The following is a 17,514-nucleotide window of genomic DNA, read 5'->3' as shown; positions in this document are numbered from 1 at the left end:
TTTTTTAAATATATGTATTAAAAAAATATTGTTTGCATTTAGATGCCTCTTTCGTAGTGATCATACAATGAATGGCACAGATTTATATTATATATTTGACGAAGCACACCGGTTGCTTCCATAATGCGGTGAAATATTTTGCGTATAAAATTTATTTCATTAAGCTTTAATGGACAAAATAAATACAAAGCTCTCCCGCTGAGGCCTTTCGTTTAAATTTATACACAAATCCAATAACGAATTATATTCACAAACATAAAACTTAAACCAACAAAAGGGTTAACCAATAATTATATATATAATAGAATATGAAGGGGGAATTAAAATTTAATTGATTAAACATATTTATATATATTACAAAGGCTAATAGATTGGAATAATTTCAACCGAGTAGAGCCATTGTTTTCTGAATGATCAAATCTTAAAACACAGTAACCAATTTTTCCAAAGCGAAAAAATAAGGCAGTGATCACATTTAAAAATGATAAAAAAGGACATCAGGCAATATTAGATATCCATCTGTAATTTCAGTATAGGTACACTTAAGTCATGCTGTACATATTATACATATGTATAGTTCAAAATTTTAACCCAATTTCTATTATAAAATGTTTGTTTTGTACCAGTTGTATCAGTATTAAAATTAAGGTTAGAGCGTAAAAACGTGAATGCTGCAAATTTGTAACATGTGACATGTTTCATAAACCATTAACTATATAAACCATATTCGTGCGCAACAATAAAACAATTTTGACATAGTTTTTCGATTCAACTCGCATAACGGTTTTCCTTAAATTCTTTTACGACACTAAAATGCATAAAAATCGCATCGTTTCAGTCAATATTTTTTTATACAAAATAACTGTATATTCTATAAGGAAAAACTGTTAAAATACAAATATTTGAGCTGCAAAAAATAGCTTTCTTCTAAGCCGGAAAAAACAATGAAAAATGTCAACAATTAAACGTCAAGCCTCATTTTCATAGTCAATTCGATTTGCTTTCGAACACTCGGCGAACTAACCCGATAAAAAGCGCAAAAATATTTACATATCGAAATATAGCATTCGCTAATCGATCCGCCACGGTTTCGACTATGATGATCTCAAAGTCACGAACCGAGTGAAAGTTTGACACGTAATTATGAATATATATATATATATATATATATATATATATATATATATATATATATATATATATATATATATATATATATATATATATATATATATATATATATATATATATATATATATATATATATATATATATATATATATATATATATATATATATATATATATATATATATATATATATATATATATATATATATATATATATATATATATATATATATATATATATATATATATATATATATATATATATATATATATATATATATATATATATATATATATATATATATATATATATATATATATATATATATATATATATATATATATATATATATATATATATATATATATATATATATATATATATATATATATATATATATATATATATATATATATATATATATATATATATATATATATATATATATATATATATATATATATATATATATATATATATATATATATATATATATATATATATATATATATATATATATATATATATATATATATATATATATATATATATATATATATATATATATATATATATATATATATATATATATATATATATATATATATATATATATATATATATATATATATATATATATATATATATATATATATATATATATATATATATATATATATATATATATATATATATATATATATATATACAATATATTTTTGTATATCTTCGACCGCCTGTCGTCGAATAGGAATCGTGACGATCTACTCCGAATGAAGAGGGCAATTTGGCATGCGGCTTAAGGCCGAGTTAATTGCTTCATCTGACGACCGTTGTGCGGATTAATTGATCTGTACCAATTCATAATGATCATACCGACCCTACGTCTGAAATCGAGGGTTCGACATTTCGATATGGCATAGCGACCGTTCGACGAGAACAATGAGCTTCGATCGCCATATATTCAATCAAATAATACATAATGCAAATAAAACTGTAGAACGGCAAACAGCACTCGCTTTTGTTGTGCATAACAAGAAAAATATGTAAACCACCGTACGAGTATATGAATGCCGTTATTCCAAAAATCCTTGATAGGTCAATCAATTCGATGTCAAGAATAATCTTTATCACTATCGATACTTTTTTTTGTTTATGAATACGATATAGACGATTAACCCTATCTATAACGTAATGAATCTAAACGTATAATTATTTAAATTGAAGTGTAATTAACCGGTGAATGAAACATAGCTATCAATTATGTATACTGGTGAGTATTATATGGTCGATAGATAAAAACCATAGTAAACCACAATAGAATCGAGTATACCGATGAAATGATTATAACTCAGTAAAGTCAGAGTTTAATTAGCATATATATTTTTTTATTGCAGACAGGATAGAAATATTATTTTATTGATTCATTCTAATTCATTGAAAATTGTGTATCTAATATCTAATTCATTGAAAATTGTGTATCTAATATGATCAACATAAGATACGATAGATCAGTAAATGTATGTTTTTGACCAGCTTTCGTATTGGAATTCTATCCATTAATAATAATTATTAACATCTTAACTCATATAATATTGAATTTTTACTAAAATAATAATTTCTTTGCATGTGTTTCTTGCAGGGCTGTGGAGTCGTTAAAAAAAAACACGACTCCGACTCCGACTCCGATTCCGATATTTACCAACAACACGACTCCACTCCGACTCCGACTCCGACTTCGACTCCGACTCAAAAAAGTTTAATTTTATCAAGTATTTTTGGTGTTTTTCTACACGTTTAATATTCATACGCTATACACATTCATTATTACGCAATTAAAAATTCATAAATTTCATAATTTAAAAAAATTCTCGGAGTCGCTCATTTTTTACGACTCCGACTCCGACTCCAATTCCGGCCAAAACACCACGACTCCACGACTCCAACTCCGACTCCGACTCCGACTCCACAGCCCTGGTTTCTTGAGTAGATCATAAAATCGGTCTAACAAGATTTTCAGCATAAAGCAAAAATGCTACCTACATTTAATAATTTATAATACAGTGTCTAATATTAATTTTTTTCCAGTTCCTGGCCAAAGCCATTTACCTGGGTATCTATTAATTTGTTCTTACTTTTATTTATTTATTTTTAGGGCAAAAAAAAAGTGAGAAAAAAAAAATTTTGTTTCTTATTAAATTAGCTAGCACTTTTTTTTAAATATTTATGTTATCTTATTAAGGTTTTTAACTAATGGGTTAATATGATTTTTATTTCTGTCATGCTGTCAATACATATATTAAAATTAAAATACTTTCATAGTATTTGTGAAATATAAATATTAATTATATGCGGTATTGACAAGTCATATCAAAAACTTTTGTTTTTGTTTACAACTGTCGCTATTTATAAAACGCGTATGGTTTTATTCCGTTAAATTCATAGCAGGTAGTAAGAAAAAGAACAAGGATTTCTGATTAACACTCAATATAAGTTTTATGACCGACTCTAGGAATTACGTTTTGCAAACATTTGGTTTTGACTTTGTTTGACATTCTATGATCGATGACTGCATTAAAAGGGATTCATTCGCCAGCAAATGCAACAAGAGTCAATGTTTTAATAAATAAATATATTTTACATACATACATATTGACGCACAACTCTCGGAATTGACCGCAAGAATCAGATATACTTCAATATGTAAATAAATATTAATTTTTTGAACGTCAATATGAATTTGTTTAGTACGAGTAATGGTTTAGATTGGCTAATGAACTTAGCCGAGATTTTTATAAGGTCAACTTTTGAGATAGGTTTAATGTCAATTTCATTTAATTAGATTTACTACTTTGACTTGTATTTACACAGCGCGTTATATATTTAAACGTTTGATGTTTGGACGCGGTGCGACCGAGCGTCCTTTTCGTGTGTAATTAGATTGCTGCTTCGACAAAACGAATCCTGGAACACCGCAACTAAAGGTCGATGGAATGTCCTTTGTGTGCTTTGTAGGGTCTCTTTGTCGGCAGGGCGGGAAAAGGTTTTCCACAAGAAAACGTCGATTTTCCCCGTCGGTCACCGCACCGCTTTGTTTGCCTTCTGAACAAAGAAGTTCTGTCGGCCGACATGACGATGATGACTCACAACCGGTTGAAAGAGAGATAGAGAGAGAGAGAGAGAGAGGCGGTTTAATTGACAACAACTGCGGCGACGGGTATGTTTGTACCTTTAAAACGTCTCATTAGTCCAATTGCATCGTGCCAGTGTTTGTTACGTAAGAACGAGGCCTTAATTCGTGCGCAGGCGATCCCCAACCGGATCCATGCAATAAGTGCAGCTTAGGCTCATTTTGTGCCGAAAGAAAAATTGTTTACAATACACTCAATACACTTCACTTGTCTCGAAGAACCACCATTATATTTTAATCAAGATCTAAGATTTTCATGAAAGTAATTTATTCAAAATAGTAATATTCAACACAAACAAGGGATAAGTGCAGTTTAAAAGTATAAAAATGGCGGACAAGTTAATATGCCAGTTAGAGTTAAAAAAATAAAATTCAGTATACTCACAAAATATCACTATAATAAATTACTTTAAAGATACCTAAAATCAAACATTATTGATATTGATATTGACCTGCACATTAACTCGGAAATATGAGTAATTTATGGAATTTCAGCAATTGCAAAGTGTTTTCTTTTTCCATTATTTTGTTTGAGGTTGGATTTAACAGGGAATAATTTTAGAATATATGAGCATTTAAATTAATACTTTTGTTTCATAAAACGATTTTTTTGTGCATTACAATAATAAAAAATGAGCATTAAATAAATATATCTATGTTCAATAAAAAATATTAGATTTAGCAACATTCTATTTGCAGTGTGACATGTAGGGATTCCAAATATTCGTTATTTTTTAGCTATTCAAATATTAAATACCGAATAAATATTCGAATCTTACATTGAACTTTTAAAATTCAAATTTTGATCGATTTATTCAGATTTCCTAGCTTTTCCTAATATCATGGATGAATATCGAGGTGATTAAATTAATTACATATATGATATGAAGGCTATTACTATGAAAAGCTTTAATGTTTTGATTAATTTTCTCGTTATTTTAAAAATGTAATATTTTCATAGCATGTGTATCAAAATGACATTATAAATTTAATACAAATTTTACTTTTACGTGCATTTTTTTATCAAAATATTTAAGCCATTGAATTGTTCATTACTCAAAATAGCACGATAACAATATTCCTAAACATATATAAATGTTTTTTGTCTCTCTCATTTCATATAAGGCGATGTTAATAAATTTAATTATGACGTCAATAAACAAATATCGTTAAACATAAGTTGGATATTTAACATCGTAAATAAAATTCGCAACACACCGGAAGACAGCTCCATAAAGCAAAGTACATAAAGCTCGCACTTTCCCGAGAACCAAAGCCGAACAAAACCTTTCTCGAATTGGAAACCATATTATAAAACAAATCCATATATTTTGCGATATACAAAAAATGCAGTTTCTCCTACGTTTCAGTTTTACGACTGATACCTTTTTAGTGTTTCGTTTTAATATCATTTTAACTGCAATCGAATCATGCAGGTAACAATAAAACTGTCTAAAACTGCCTCTTAAATTATCTTAACCGCAGCTAGCGAAATCCAACGCTCCCTTTGACGAGCGGTAAACGACGCGTTTGCCCTAGGCGCAGATCAGCGCTAAGGGCAAAGATGCCATTATGGATAATTGGGGCTGAGACGTGATCTCGGCTCGGAGCTATCGTCCTTCAAGGGCTACCGTCCATCACCTCGCAGAATGCAGATTGTTATGCACACGTGACACGCGTATAATTCAATTAGCTTTAATCGAAAATTATAATGGCATTGAAGAGCCGCAAACGGTCGGGCAGCAATTTGTGCACATTAAAGCAGACGAAGAGAAAAAACCTGCTAATGTTCTTCGCTCGGAGATGCTTTATCAGTGTAAAAGAAGTAATATCAAACGTTTGCGGTGTCTGTACGTGAGTACATTTATATACCGACACTTCCGAGTTTCGATGCGGTATACAAAGTATAAGAAGTTGGGTGCACATTGGGGTGTTTCTTTTCTAACGCCTCTATGAAATATGCCAATTGGTGTTAAATGAATGAAGAGAATAGGTGAAAAACTTAAATACTTCAAAAACCGCAACAAACCATTTTTGCCACAAAGATAATATTAGCGTTCTCGAATGGGTCCATATTTTGGAATCAAAGTACTATTTGATGTTAGAAGATTCATAAATAAATCTCTGATATTTTAAAAGGGAAGGTATCCGATTTGTATCCTACTGCTTCTTTGCCTCTTTGGAGCTTTGAAATACAATTCAATGCATTATCGATGTAGCATATATAAGCACTTTTTGTACTTGCTGAATAACGGTTTAGCGATTTAAAGCTGTGGGCTGTATAGTACACTAGTCACGATCGCGTCCATATTCTTAACCGTCACAGCCAAGTAGTCAGCGCTCGAGATTGCTGCCTTATACGGGTTTCTCATAAGGATATTTGTGAATAGCTGAAACAATTTTGTATGACATTTCGTGTACATTTAAAAATAAGCTTTTTTAATGTTTGTATACGTATTTATACGAGTTAAGATATATAGTATATTTAATTATTTATTGTAAATATTCAGCTGTAACATGACAGGCATTAGCTTAATGCGTTACGACAATATAAATGCAATCAGCGAATAAAAATAAGTAGTGAGACACCAGACTGAAATCAGTCTGTAAATCTTCTACTATTGTATTAATTATAAACTAGATATTAGTTATTTACCCGTGAGGTTAAGAAAATGTAAGAAAACCTCATCTGTAAAGATAGAAATATGTATGTGTATTTGTGTATGTATAATAAAATGTTGAATAACGATTTTGTATGAAGACCAACATGATGCATTGGGGAAAACTGTTGAATCTCTTGATTTATATGTAAGATTATGCGTTTTCCGATCAAATTTAATAAACAATACGGTAATATTTTGTACAACATTACGACTGAATCCCGTATCTCCACAATAAATCAAAAAATACATTTGTCTGTCTTTTACAATAACTCCTCCCAAACGGACAGTAGCGACGTGACATTTTCACATGTCATTCCGGCAGTCATTTCCATCTCAATTGTGCTATTTTCAACTTTCTTGGAAGTTTTTTTCATGAAAGTTGAGCTGAACAGCGACATGCTGACGACCGATGACATGCTACTGAAATACGCGAAGACAAAAGACTAAAAATATTGTATATACACAAGTATTGAAATACATTTATAATAACAATGAATAAAATTAATTATAAAGAAAAAGAATGAGTTTGAAATTATCCTTGGCAAAGCTAGAATTAAATATTCTAGCACATACAAATACACCACGAAAACAGTTAGATTATCATACATATTTACGTACCGTTCTAAATCGTTGATCTCCTCCTTATTCCATTATATATTATAAGCTACAGAAAAATGACTTAAAGCGTGCGTTTTGATTTTATTAAATAATGGATACTCCAGAGCACAATACACAAATTATTTGAGTCATGTAGCGATGTAAAATGCGACTGGTATCGCTTCGTTTAAAAACTAAATTAAAATTATTGAACGGGTGTACGAGCAATTTCCATTTAATAAAATAGGTCATTCTTGTGCACAAGTGACACTATTATACCATGGTCAAACACACTTGTATCTTGATAAGTCAACCTCTCATATACCTAGTATCTTTGCACGACAGCAACACAGCCATCTCGCACAATGGGCTCTCGAATCAATTAGCAAACTGCCAACGACGAATCTTTGACCCACATGCCTAAATGAGTTTTCGGTCAACGGTTTGACATTCAAAAGTATTTCGCCAAACGATTGAGTGTGTTTGTGTGCACTGAATCACCTGTCAAATTTTACGCTTCCGCCAAGACAGACAAACGGCACAAGGAGTGATGTCATCGCCGAGAAAAAGGCGCATTTTCGCCAGAATGGTTTTTGCACGCTCTTTGTGAAACTTTTCGCAAACCCGTCTGACTAGAAGAGTGAGAAGATTACATCTGCCAGAGATGAAGTGCTGATGACGCCGGCTATTAATCAAGAAATTTAAATATAAACGACCGTAGAAAAGTTGAAGTACAACAACGCGAACTCGGTTATTCCTCTCTGGTTTAAATTCGAGATATAATAATGAAGTTGATCCAACAAATTATATTATATGCTCCACGCATAATCAAATATCTTTAACATTAAACATAATATAATTGTGGTATATATTTTAATTTCACTGCCGTTTAATGACAATGAAAGAAAAAACTAAGAGTATATCTCACGATTTAATGACATAATGTAAATGGACCAGTCTCTTAACTCGTGAAACGTCAGTTTTATGGCTCCACTTTAAAATGAGTATCTTGATTAATAGCGTACAATACTAAAACTACCAGCATGATTTTATAATATTATTATAAGTGTGCGTGCTTTAAACTTGTAAGATACTAATTTATATTGAGCTAAAAAATGTTAAATAAGAAGAACATATTCCAATGCATGAGGTCATTAGTGTGAATCAATTCAAACTAAACTCCCTTGGATAACAGTGAAGATATCTGCTAGATTAAACAGTCGTAGTTGAGTTCAAGCCTCGATATAATAAGATTTGTGAAATGATTAGGTGTAGTAGGTTTTTTAGTTGTCAATGCTTGAAATTAATAGGATATGCAGTATGCACTGTCCGTGAGAATGGAAAATACTTAAGATTTCCCCTTATGATCTATAGTAGTAGTCCACCCAACCATAAATCTCACACACACACAAGTGTCCGGTTATTAACTAGGTCTTGTAGTGCATCGAGCGACACGGATTCAATGTCGCACCAATCAACAACAAATTGATTCTGCGTCACGTTACGTAATCCAAAGCTCAACGACACAGTCTCTCATTCTCTTATGTCTGCCTCTCTTTCGCTTTAACTGGCACACACAAAGACGATCGGTTCGGTTCAACCAGAACGCCAAGCAGTCTGCCGAGCCGACGTGTGTAAATCGACATGCCCACGCACATACTCGAATCGAAAAAAGTCATTGAGATCATTAAGAGTCTCCAGAGTCATATAGGACATAATGAAAAACCAGTTCTTTGCGACTAATTTTACGTAACAAAATTTCTTGCGGTCCCTTAATGGGCTTCTCAAACCATTGAGCACATTTTCATTTAATTCTAATAATACTTAAAAAAATCGTGCCAAAAGTTAATTTATACAATTAAAACGCGAATTTCATAAAATCGATTAATAATATATACGGTTGTGTTATATTGTATATGCACGTGCATATACACACAATTGCGTCAGTATGACCGCGATTTTGCCGTAAATCTAAAACCGGTTGTTACGTACCATACGCAACTCGAAACGAACGATTCTCGATTGTAAAAAAGTAAATGTAAATAAATAATTAAACGACGGACTTAAATTAAAACGAGTTATTGGCGCGAGTTTAATTTCTCGTTTGTTAACGCGCGAAGGTTAAAAACTGCGTACCAGAACGACATGAGAAAAAAAAACTTAAAATTTACTTAATGTGGGAGAATTTCAAAATAGTGGCTACCAACACGCAATAATCGAATTATCCTAATGGAAGTTGCGAAATGACAGTTTTGTGATAAAAATACACACCAACTAACTTTAATTAATAATATCAATATACACACGTATATGTTCACTCTTTTTACGACTCATAATTCACCTCTGAAATACCCAGGGCCTCCGAAAGCGAACCAGGGCCCTAGGAAAACAATGATTCCGGACCTCATGACAAGAATGGCATTGTATATATTTTTAAACATCGTAATATAATTTCTCCAATAAATGATAATAGGTACGAGTTAACCCTACAAATAAATATAAAAATTAGCCACCGTTGCGACGATTTTATGCGAAATAATTTAATTAGTCATCAAAAATATCTACTCAGAATATTTAACTGATAATTAGTCGGGTTTTCTTTGCTGCTCAGTGTTGCCATACAGTGAATTTTCAGTCCAAGTCAAAAGCAATAAAATCGTGCCATCGCGGTGAAAACGCTCGATTAACAAGCGTTTATATTAGGACTTTATAGCATGAGTGAGAATTGAATAAATTACATCTAAACAGAATTTTGCCCAATAGGAGACCGCAAAAAATAATTATCCCTTCTCAAAAGTCAAAAATTCACGTCAAAAGCAATAAAATCGTTCCGTCGCCGTCGCAGTGGGAACGCTCGTTACCGTGCGTTCCCACTGCGACGGCGCCGACACGATTTTATTGCTATTGACGTGAATTTTTGCCTTCTGAGAAGTGATAATTGTTTTTGCGCTATCGTATTGACCAAAATTCTGATTGAATGTACTTTGATAAGCCCTCTTATATTAAAAGTCCATAGTAATATCGGTAAGGATAGCCATCATATTTTTAAAACGTAGTGTAATATCGAAATGAAGCAATATTTGAGATGCGATGTCTGTCTGTACTTATTCTTCCGCTTATTTTCCGCTGGAGTAAAGATTTTTCGTGTAAAATTACACAATCCATGGCTCAGTCATGAACTTACTTCTTAAATTTCCGAATCGCAAGCTAGATATTTTTTTAATCTGGACTTATTTTAAGATGTACAATTTGGTCAGTCGAAGAGAAAATAGTATTCTACGACCCTTTGTATTATATTTAACCGCAGCGTTACGTTCATCTGAACGAAGTCATCGCAATAGTTCATTTGAAACTTATGCGGTAACAAATATTAATTAAAATTCAATCTTTTTATATCAATAAAACGAAAAAAAAAATAAGATCGATGAAATCTATTTCTCGATTTAAAAACCGATGCCAGTTGCAGCATTCTATTCATTTATCAGAGTAATAGGTAAAAATAAGCTACTATTTAACCAGTTCAGTGCTACAATTCCTTTAATCCAAACTAATTCATAGCGAACTTAACCTTTAATTCAGATTTGTCAAAACTATGCGATACAACCCGATTGGTTATGAAGGCATTGAACACACATGCGATTAAGATTAACTGACTAAGATTTTCCATATTTCCTTTACGCTTTGCCTTCGCCATGACAAAGTAGTCAATATTATACAATAAGGTCGAAATAACATAGTCCGTAATGCCTGCACTACACTCTCTGGAAGTTGTCCGAACCGAAGTTACAACTGAAGTCGGCCGAGACCTTCGACCACACTGTCGCAAATTTCATATGCCGTCCAGACGGCGGCTTCTGTGACGTACAGCCGAAAAATGTGCAAAATAATCGCAATTTTTAAATTGTCATATTATTAAAATTACGCTACTGATAATTATAAAATTTTGTGTGGGCACTCACCAATACATTATCAGTGAAAACTTTTCGGTCGTAAATATTCAATTTAAGCAAAATCTTTGTCGGCTTTCGCAAAATGCCATAAGGTATAAAAATTATACTTCAGAATACGAACACCACATCTGTGACTATCCTAGAATTTGTCGCCATCGATTCTAAATAAGAATTCCTTATGGTGTGACATTTATATAAACCGATCTAGGAAAATACATAAGGATATTCGAAACGATTTTTTTTAACAAAATCAAGTACCACTAATTATTTTTTAATTATTTAATTTTATATGAAAAATAATATAATAACGATATCTGCTAGAAGAATATACTATCAAAAATATAATTAATCCCTTTTGGTCCCCTAAAATATTCAAAGATGTCAGTAAGAGTCTGTTGAAGTCCCCGATAAGCATGTGGTATTATAACTTGACAACGTGACTAAAATGCAATGCACGACATGCATGTTAACCATAGGACGCCTACGCGCATACTGAAATTGAACCGAGTTACTCAGTTTGCAAAACACCATATCATTATCTCTCTCACTCTCATCACTTAACTCTCAAGAAAGCGAAAGGGGAAGTATCTCACCGCTCTCGCTCGAAAGAGCAGCTCCGACTTCGGTCCCTTTGACTCCGGTCCGTTTGCCGACAATGTTCGGAAGCGCTCGAAGCTGGCCAAGTCGACTGAATTACCCCCACTTTACCTCCCTCGGTAACCTCGGACAACTTCCGAGAGATTTTAGAGCGGGCAGAACCGAACTCGACCGAAGTAACCCACTATATTTTCCTTCCTTCGCCAACCTTGGCCAACTTCCAGAGAGTGTAGTGCAAGCATTAAACTTACATACTGTTTTTTTAAGGATATCCTAATTTATGAAAACACAATAATATCGAAATTTTTATTGAAACTAAATTTGGCATTTTAATTCAACGAAAGCTGACGATTAGAAAACAACATAGACAACATAGTTCTAAGAAATTAAGCCTAGGATTACTAAGATTAATTATTTATGATATAAAGAAGTGAAGAAAATAGGAAAATATGACTATATTGTTCTCTAAAAGCCCAAATATCAAGATTGTATGCATCTAATATGAGCTTTAAAGCAGGTTTTAAATTCAAGGCGACTCAAGCAATGTTTATTATATTTTAAATAATAATAATATCACAGTTAATAGAGCAGTCTAATGTCAGCGGATATTGGATCTAGAAAACCAATTCAATCAATAATCGAAAGCACAGATGAAACGCAGGTGGCATAGATCAAATCTACGAATTTTATTGACGCTATAAAACGTACGTGAGCATAAATAGGAAACATCAAAGAAATTATCGTCAATAAAACTTTTTTTATTATTTAACATATCGATTGATATGCATCTCTATGAGAGCTAATGGATATATAATATTTTAAATAGTCGAAGCATATGTGTGTTTCATATATTTAAAAAAATAATCTGACCTAAATCTATATTACATATATAAAGGTTCTCCATGTGAATATTCAAGCGCATGCACAATGTTTGCGCAATGGCGCAGTTAAAAGTAGCCCAATCACGAATTTGATTCGATATCATGTTCTCAATATATAAAAAACTAGACTATAATATAACCTAAAGGCAATATTACATTAGTACTGCAGATCGTATGGATAATACAATAAAATACAACGGTTTTGTATTATGTATGTTGTATATGGAATCAATTTTTTTTATTGACAATGTAATGGATATCCATCGTATCGAATTGACAGCGACGTCAAATCTCGAAGTTCTTTCGACCATAACGCTTTTGAGCCAACAATGGAGTCGACCAAAGCATTGACAGAACGCAGATCCATCACTATAAACTTTCGTCGAGGGAAATCTGAACCGCAGACAAAAGCTCGCGCAAAAACCCGCGTACTCGAAAACCGCAATCAGTTTTTTTTCTCTGGCGACAGTTTCTTATCGAACACTTTCTATTTCGCTCAAATTGAAAACGTGAACCTTCAGTCGTTTTTTTCTCTCTCTTTCTCGACAAACAAACTCACGAAAATCAATCGGACACGGCCGATGATCATCGTAATGTGGTCGGTTACAAAATGTCTCAAATATAGAAACGACCCGTATACAATCAATCATCGTTTCGTGTAAGTCACCATAAAAGCTAGCAAACACGCACATTGTCCGTAAGTGCTTTATTGTCGGGTAAACTCGGACGATCTCTGAAAATAAACCCAGACAGACATAAGGCAAGACGTTTCAAAATAAACTAACGACGGTATCCAACTAGAAAATGGTTGTCCGACTCGGACTTTCGTGCTTATGAACGATTTAGGGATTTAACCTCTAGTAACAGCGATATTTTTTTTAAATGGCCTAATAAATATTCATTCTTAAATAATCTACGATTAGGCGAGCATAACCATAAACAATATATTTTTAAATATTTATATGATTTTTTCGATTGTTTTTTTTTATAAATAGTTCTTTGAGGATCGCCTTTATTAAATACGTAACTAAGAATATGTTTGTTTATGTATTGATTGGTTGGAACTAGAGTCTCCAATTCGAGTAATCGAGTACTCGATACTCGAGTATTTTTGTCTATTTTTCAAGTACTTGATAATCGAGTATTTTGAAAATTACTCGATTAATACTCGAAATTAAAATTTTTTGAAATATCTCAGAAACAATAATAACTTTAACTCGGTCCGGTAAAGGTTAGCGTCTTGCTTTTATTTGGCGTTTATGCCCGAAATCCCGAGCTAGAGCGGTTACTATCAGGTATAATTTTTTCATAGTTCCATAGTTGCATAGTTCCGGTCGTCGGCTATGTTAGTGAGTACGACGGAGAAATTTCTTTTGTGTTTTCTATTCGATAGTCCCGACTTATCTAATTTATGGCAATGAACAATATGAAATATCAACAAAAAAAATTTTTAGGTTTTATGACTATGCAGTTGTAGCGTAAAGTGTTGTAAATTGTTTATACTGATCCCTCAGCTTAAAATATAAATCAAAACAATTGTGTGTTTTAAAGACATTTAAAGTAAAGTCAGTTCTTTGCGAACCGTTTAGCTCTAGAGTGAAAGGGATTCACCCAAATACATCTTCGAAGGATATAGATTTAAATTCTTCGCATTAATCAGAAGGAGTAGAATATTGTATATTGTTAAGAAAAAAAATCTATTCAAGAAGAATTACAAAATGCTATTTTGTTAATAGTCGAAGGAAATAAGAGAAAAGCAGAGAAGGGAATGAAAGAAGAGAATATAAAAAGAGAGTTCAAAAAAATTTATATCTATAAAAAGCGAACAGATATAAATTAGAAGCCTTATCTAACGCGTTAATGACAATAAGACCAACATCAACAGCAACGGAAAGGGTTTTTCCATAACGGGAATAATAAAACCAAAGGTTAGCAGTAATATTAAATTCGAGACACTTTTTGCATTATTGTTTTTAAAAAGTATGTTCGTGAAGTTAAATAATTGTAAAAATTAACATACTAAGTATTTTATTTATTTATTTATATGTGCACGAATTTGAATAATAGATATTTTGGTACATTTGGTAAATACTCGAAAGTACTCGAGTACTCGAGTATTTTAAAATTTTAATATTCGATACTCAAGTAGTTGATGGTTCGAGTAATTGGAGACTCTAGTTGGAACTCGAAGACCGCAAAGTATGAAATATTAAATGAGTGATTTCAAACTGAAATTTACATTACCTGATAATTATTTCTATATCCTTTTTAATAATAATAATATACGTTTTTACTATCATTTTTATATTGTGTATGTTTCCAAGGAGAAGTTGAAATTTCAGATCGAGAAATAAGATTAACGTTTATCTGATCTTTAGCTAGGTTCAAGTCAGAAACGTTGCCCGCCCCAGACTTTCGTGCTTTCCGTCGATTTTGGCTGCTTTTATTTTTTGCGATGTTCTGGTCGAGTTTTGGAATATGAGACTTAACAGAGCGTGACCGCCGCCGGGCTCAACCGGTCGATCCGAATTATTATTACGGCTTATTACCTAACCCTGACTGACATGCAACCAACAAACGAACGAACGGCCAACCGGCGTTTGCTAACTCTTGGAAGATCGCTGGCTGGCTCGGGTGACCGCGGTCAATTCCGTGGACCGTTGCTCATCGTCAACAATTATCTGACGTCACGTCATTCCGCTGATAGGCACACGGAAAGAATGATTGATTAGGCAGGTCAACACGTGTTTGCCACTAAATGTTATTGGCGATGCGGCTGATGCTCGTTACCGAGACGTGTGTTTAGTGATTGCGCTCTCGGAAGATTAATGTGTGTGTTTTCAATTAGGCTTTTCCCCCACCGTGAGCATTTCAATTAGCAAAAATCATTGTTGAGTATTGATATTTATCGTATAAGCTGAACAATTAATGGAGAGTACACGAATCAAGTAGTATAAATTAACTGAAATAAAAATATATAATGTCACTAACATCTGTCAGTTAAATTATATTTTCACTAGTAGAAATATATATATTCATCAGTGAAAATATATTTCATATATTTTAGTTGATGCTAAACACACATGCTATTAAATGTGTATTACATAGAATTGCATGAAGATGCAGACGTCACGATCAATGGAGTAACGAAAGGTAAGTTTAACAAATTTTTTATAGCACTATTTTGAATAACCTGAAGTGATTTTAATTTGAATTTTCTTTTAAATCCCCAAACGCAAGAAATTTATGTTAGTTGACTATGAATATGTGCATAATAAATGTTTAATCTAGTCTGAAATGTGTATAAAAAATTTGACATTGATAAAAAATGTATTACATAATCAATATGGTTACAAAAATTAATAAGTTGTTTATTTAATCACTTTTTGTAATTGGAGAATTATGTACAGTGATTGTTCAATTTAATTCAATTATCATCCATGTTTCTTTGCATGTCTTTAATACTGTATTATCAGCATACAGTTAAATCCTTCCTCCAAGTTTACATACCTAGGTGCAAATCATTTATGCATAGATTTAATAATAAAGGTAATTCATTGACGCGTCAATGTATACATTAACAAGCAGTTTTAGTTAAAGCTTATATTATTTTATGTATACTTTAAATATACAATAATGACGGACATTACCTAGGTATAGCGTGAATAAATCGTTCGTCTTTAATTGTAGTGTCTGCCAACACTGATATTAGAACATATCGTCGCCATTACGGTGTGAGATATTCTCCAATCAAATCAATGATTAGACGTTTGATTGATCGTTTTGATGAAATAGAATTGCGCTAGTCAAAAGAAATAATTTAGCCTTACTATTTTGAGTATTACATTGATTGTCAATATTAAAGGATATAAATATATCCACTGAAACTACATTGCAAGTAGTTATAAATGATTGGTGGTGGTCATTGGAGCATTTTTTTTATTTCGAGATAGACAAAAAATTAGAAATATGTATAAATTAAATGGTTTTAAGATGCTTTAATAATTATTTAAAATAGATAAAGCAAAAATGTAAAATAAATTAAGCTTATTTCAAAGTGAAAATAATATCTCACGGTGTCGGTCACGGTCCAATTTAGGACCATTGCTGTTTATCATATATATAAATGATATAATTAATAATACAAAAAATGTGGAATACATGCATAGGTGATAATGTTAAAGAATTTGTTGATAATTTAAATAATGAATTTAATATAATAGACATATGGTTAAAAAATGATATAAATAAATCAAATGTATATTTATTTAATATGAAGATATATTGGATGGAATGGTTGGATGTTCTATAAATATTGAAGATTAATGTTAAAGTTAAAAAATAATATGTCACCAAAAAAATAAAAATGTACATAGATTTATTACTAGAGATATAGACAATTTAAGGATAGTTAGGTATAATAAAACGAGTACGGCCAAGGGAATAATGTACGGAGGTATGAATTATTATAATATTATTCCTAGTACCTCAATGGAATAAGGACA

The 17,514-nt window shown here is 31.7% G+C and overlaps 1 protein-coding gene and 2 long non-coding RNA genes across 3 annotated transcripts in view; 1 reads left to right on the top strand and 2 right to left on the bottom strand.

Moving 5' to 3' along the window:
* The window catches only part of ssh (Protein phosphatase Slingshot), a 170,805-nt gene that overhangs the window by 88,821 nt on the left and 64,470 nt on the right, over positions 1–17,514 (bottom strand). The gene's annotated exons all lie outside the window — the stretch shown is intronic.
* Positions 4,830–6,947, bottom strand: LOC148236631 (uncharacterized). Its single transcript, XR_015809212.1, has 2 exons — positions 6,732–6,947; positions 4,830–6,675 (listed from the first exon to the last, which is right to left on the bottom strand). It is a non-coding gene; the product is annotated as an uncharacterized LOC148236631 (long non-coding RNA).
* LOC148236630 (uncharacterized) lies at positions 12,383–16,960 on the top strand. The gene is made up of 2 exons (XR_015809211.1): positions 12,383–14,066; positions 15,188–16,960. It is a non-coding gene; the product is annotated as an uncharacterized LOC148236630 (long non-coding RNA).

The sequence above is a fragment of the Plectrocnemia conspersa genome, unplaced genomic scaffold (genome assembly GCF_051122295.1).
Source record: "Plectrocnemia conspersa isolate PC_06_02 unplaced genomic scaffold, ASM5112229v1 ptg000003l, whole genome shotgun sequence".
Classification (NCBI taxonomy): Eukaryota; Metazoa; Arthropoda; class Insecta; order Trichoptera; family Polycentropodidae; genus Plectrocnemia; species Plectrocnemia conspersa.
This window is presented reverse-complemented; position numbering and strand designations above follow the sequence as displayed.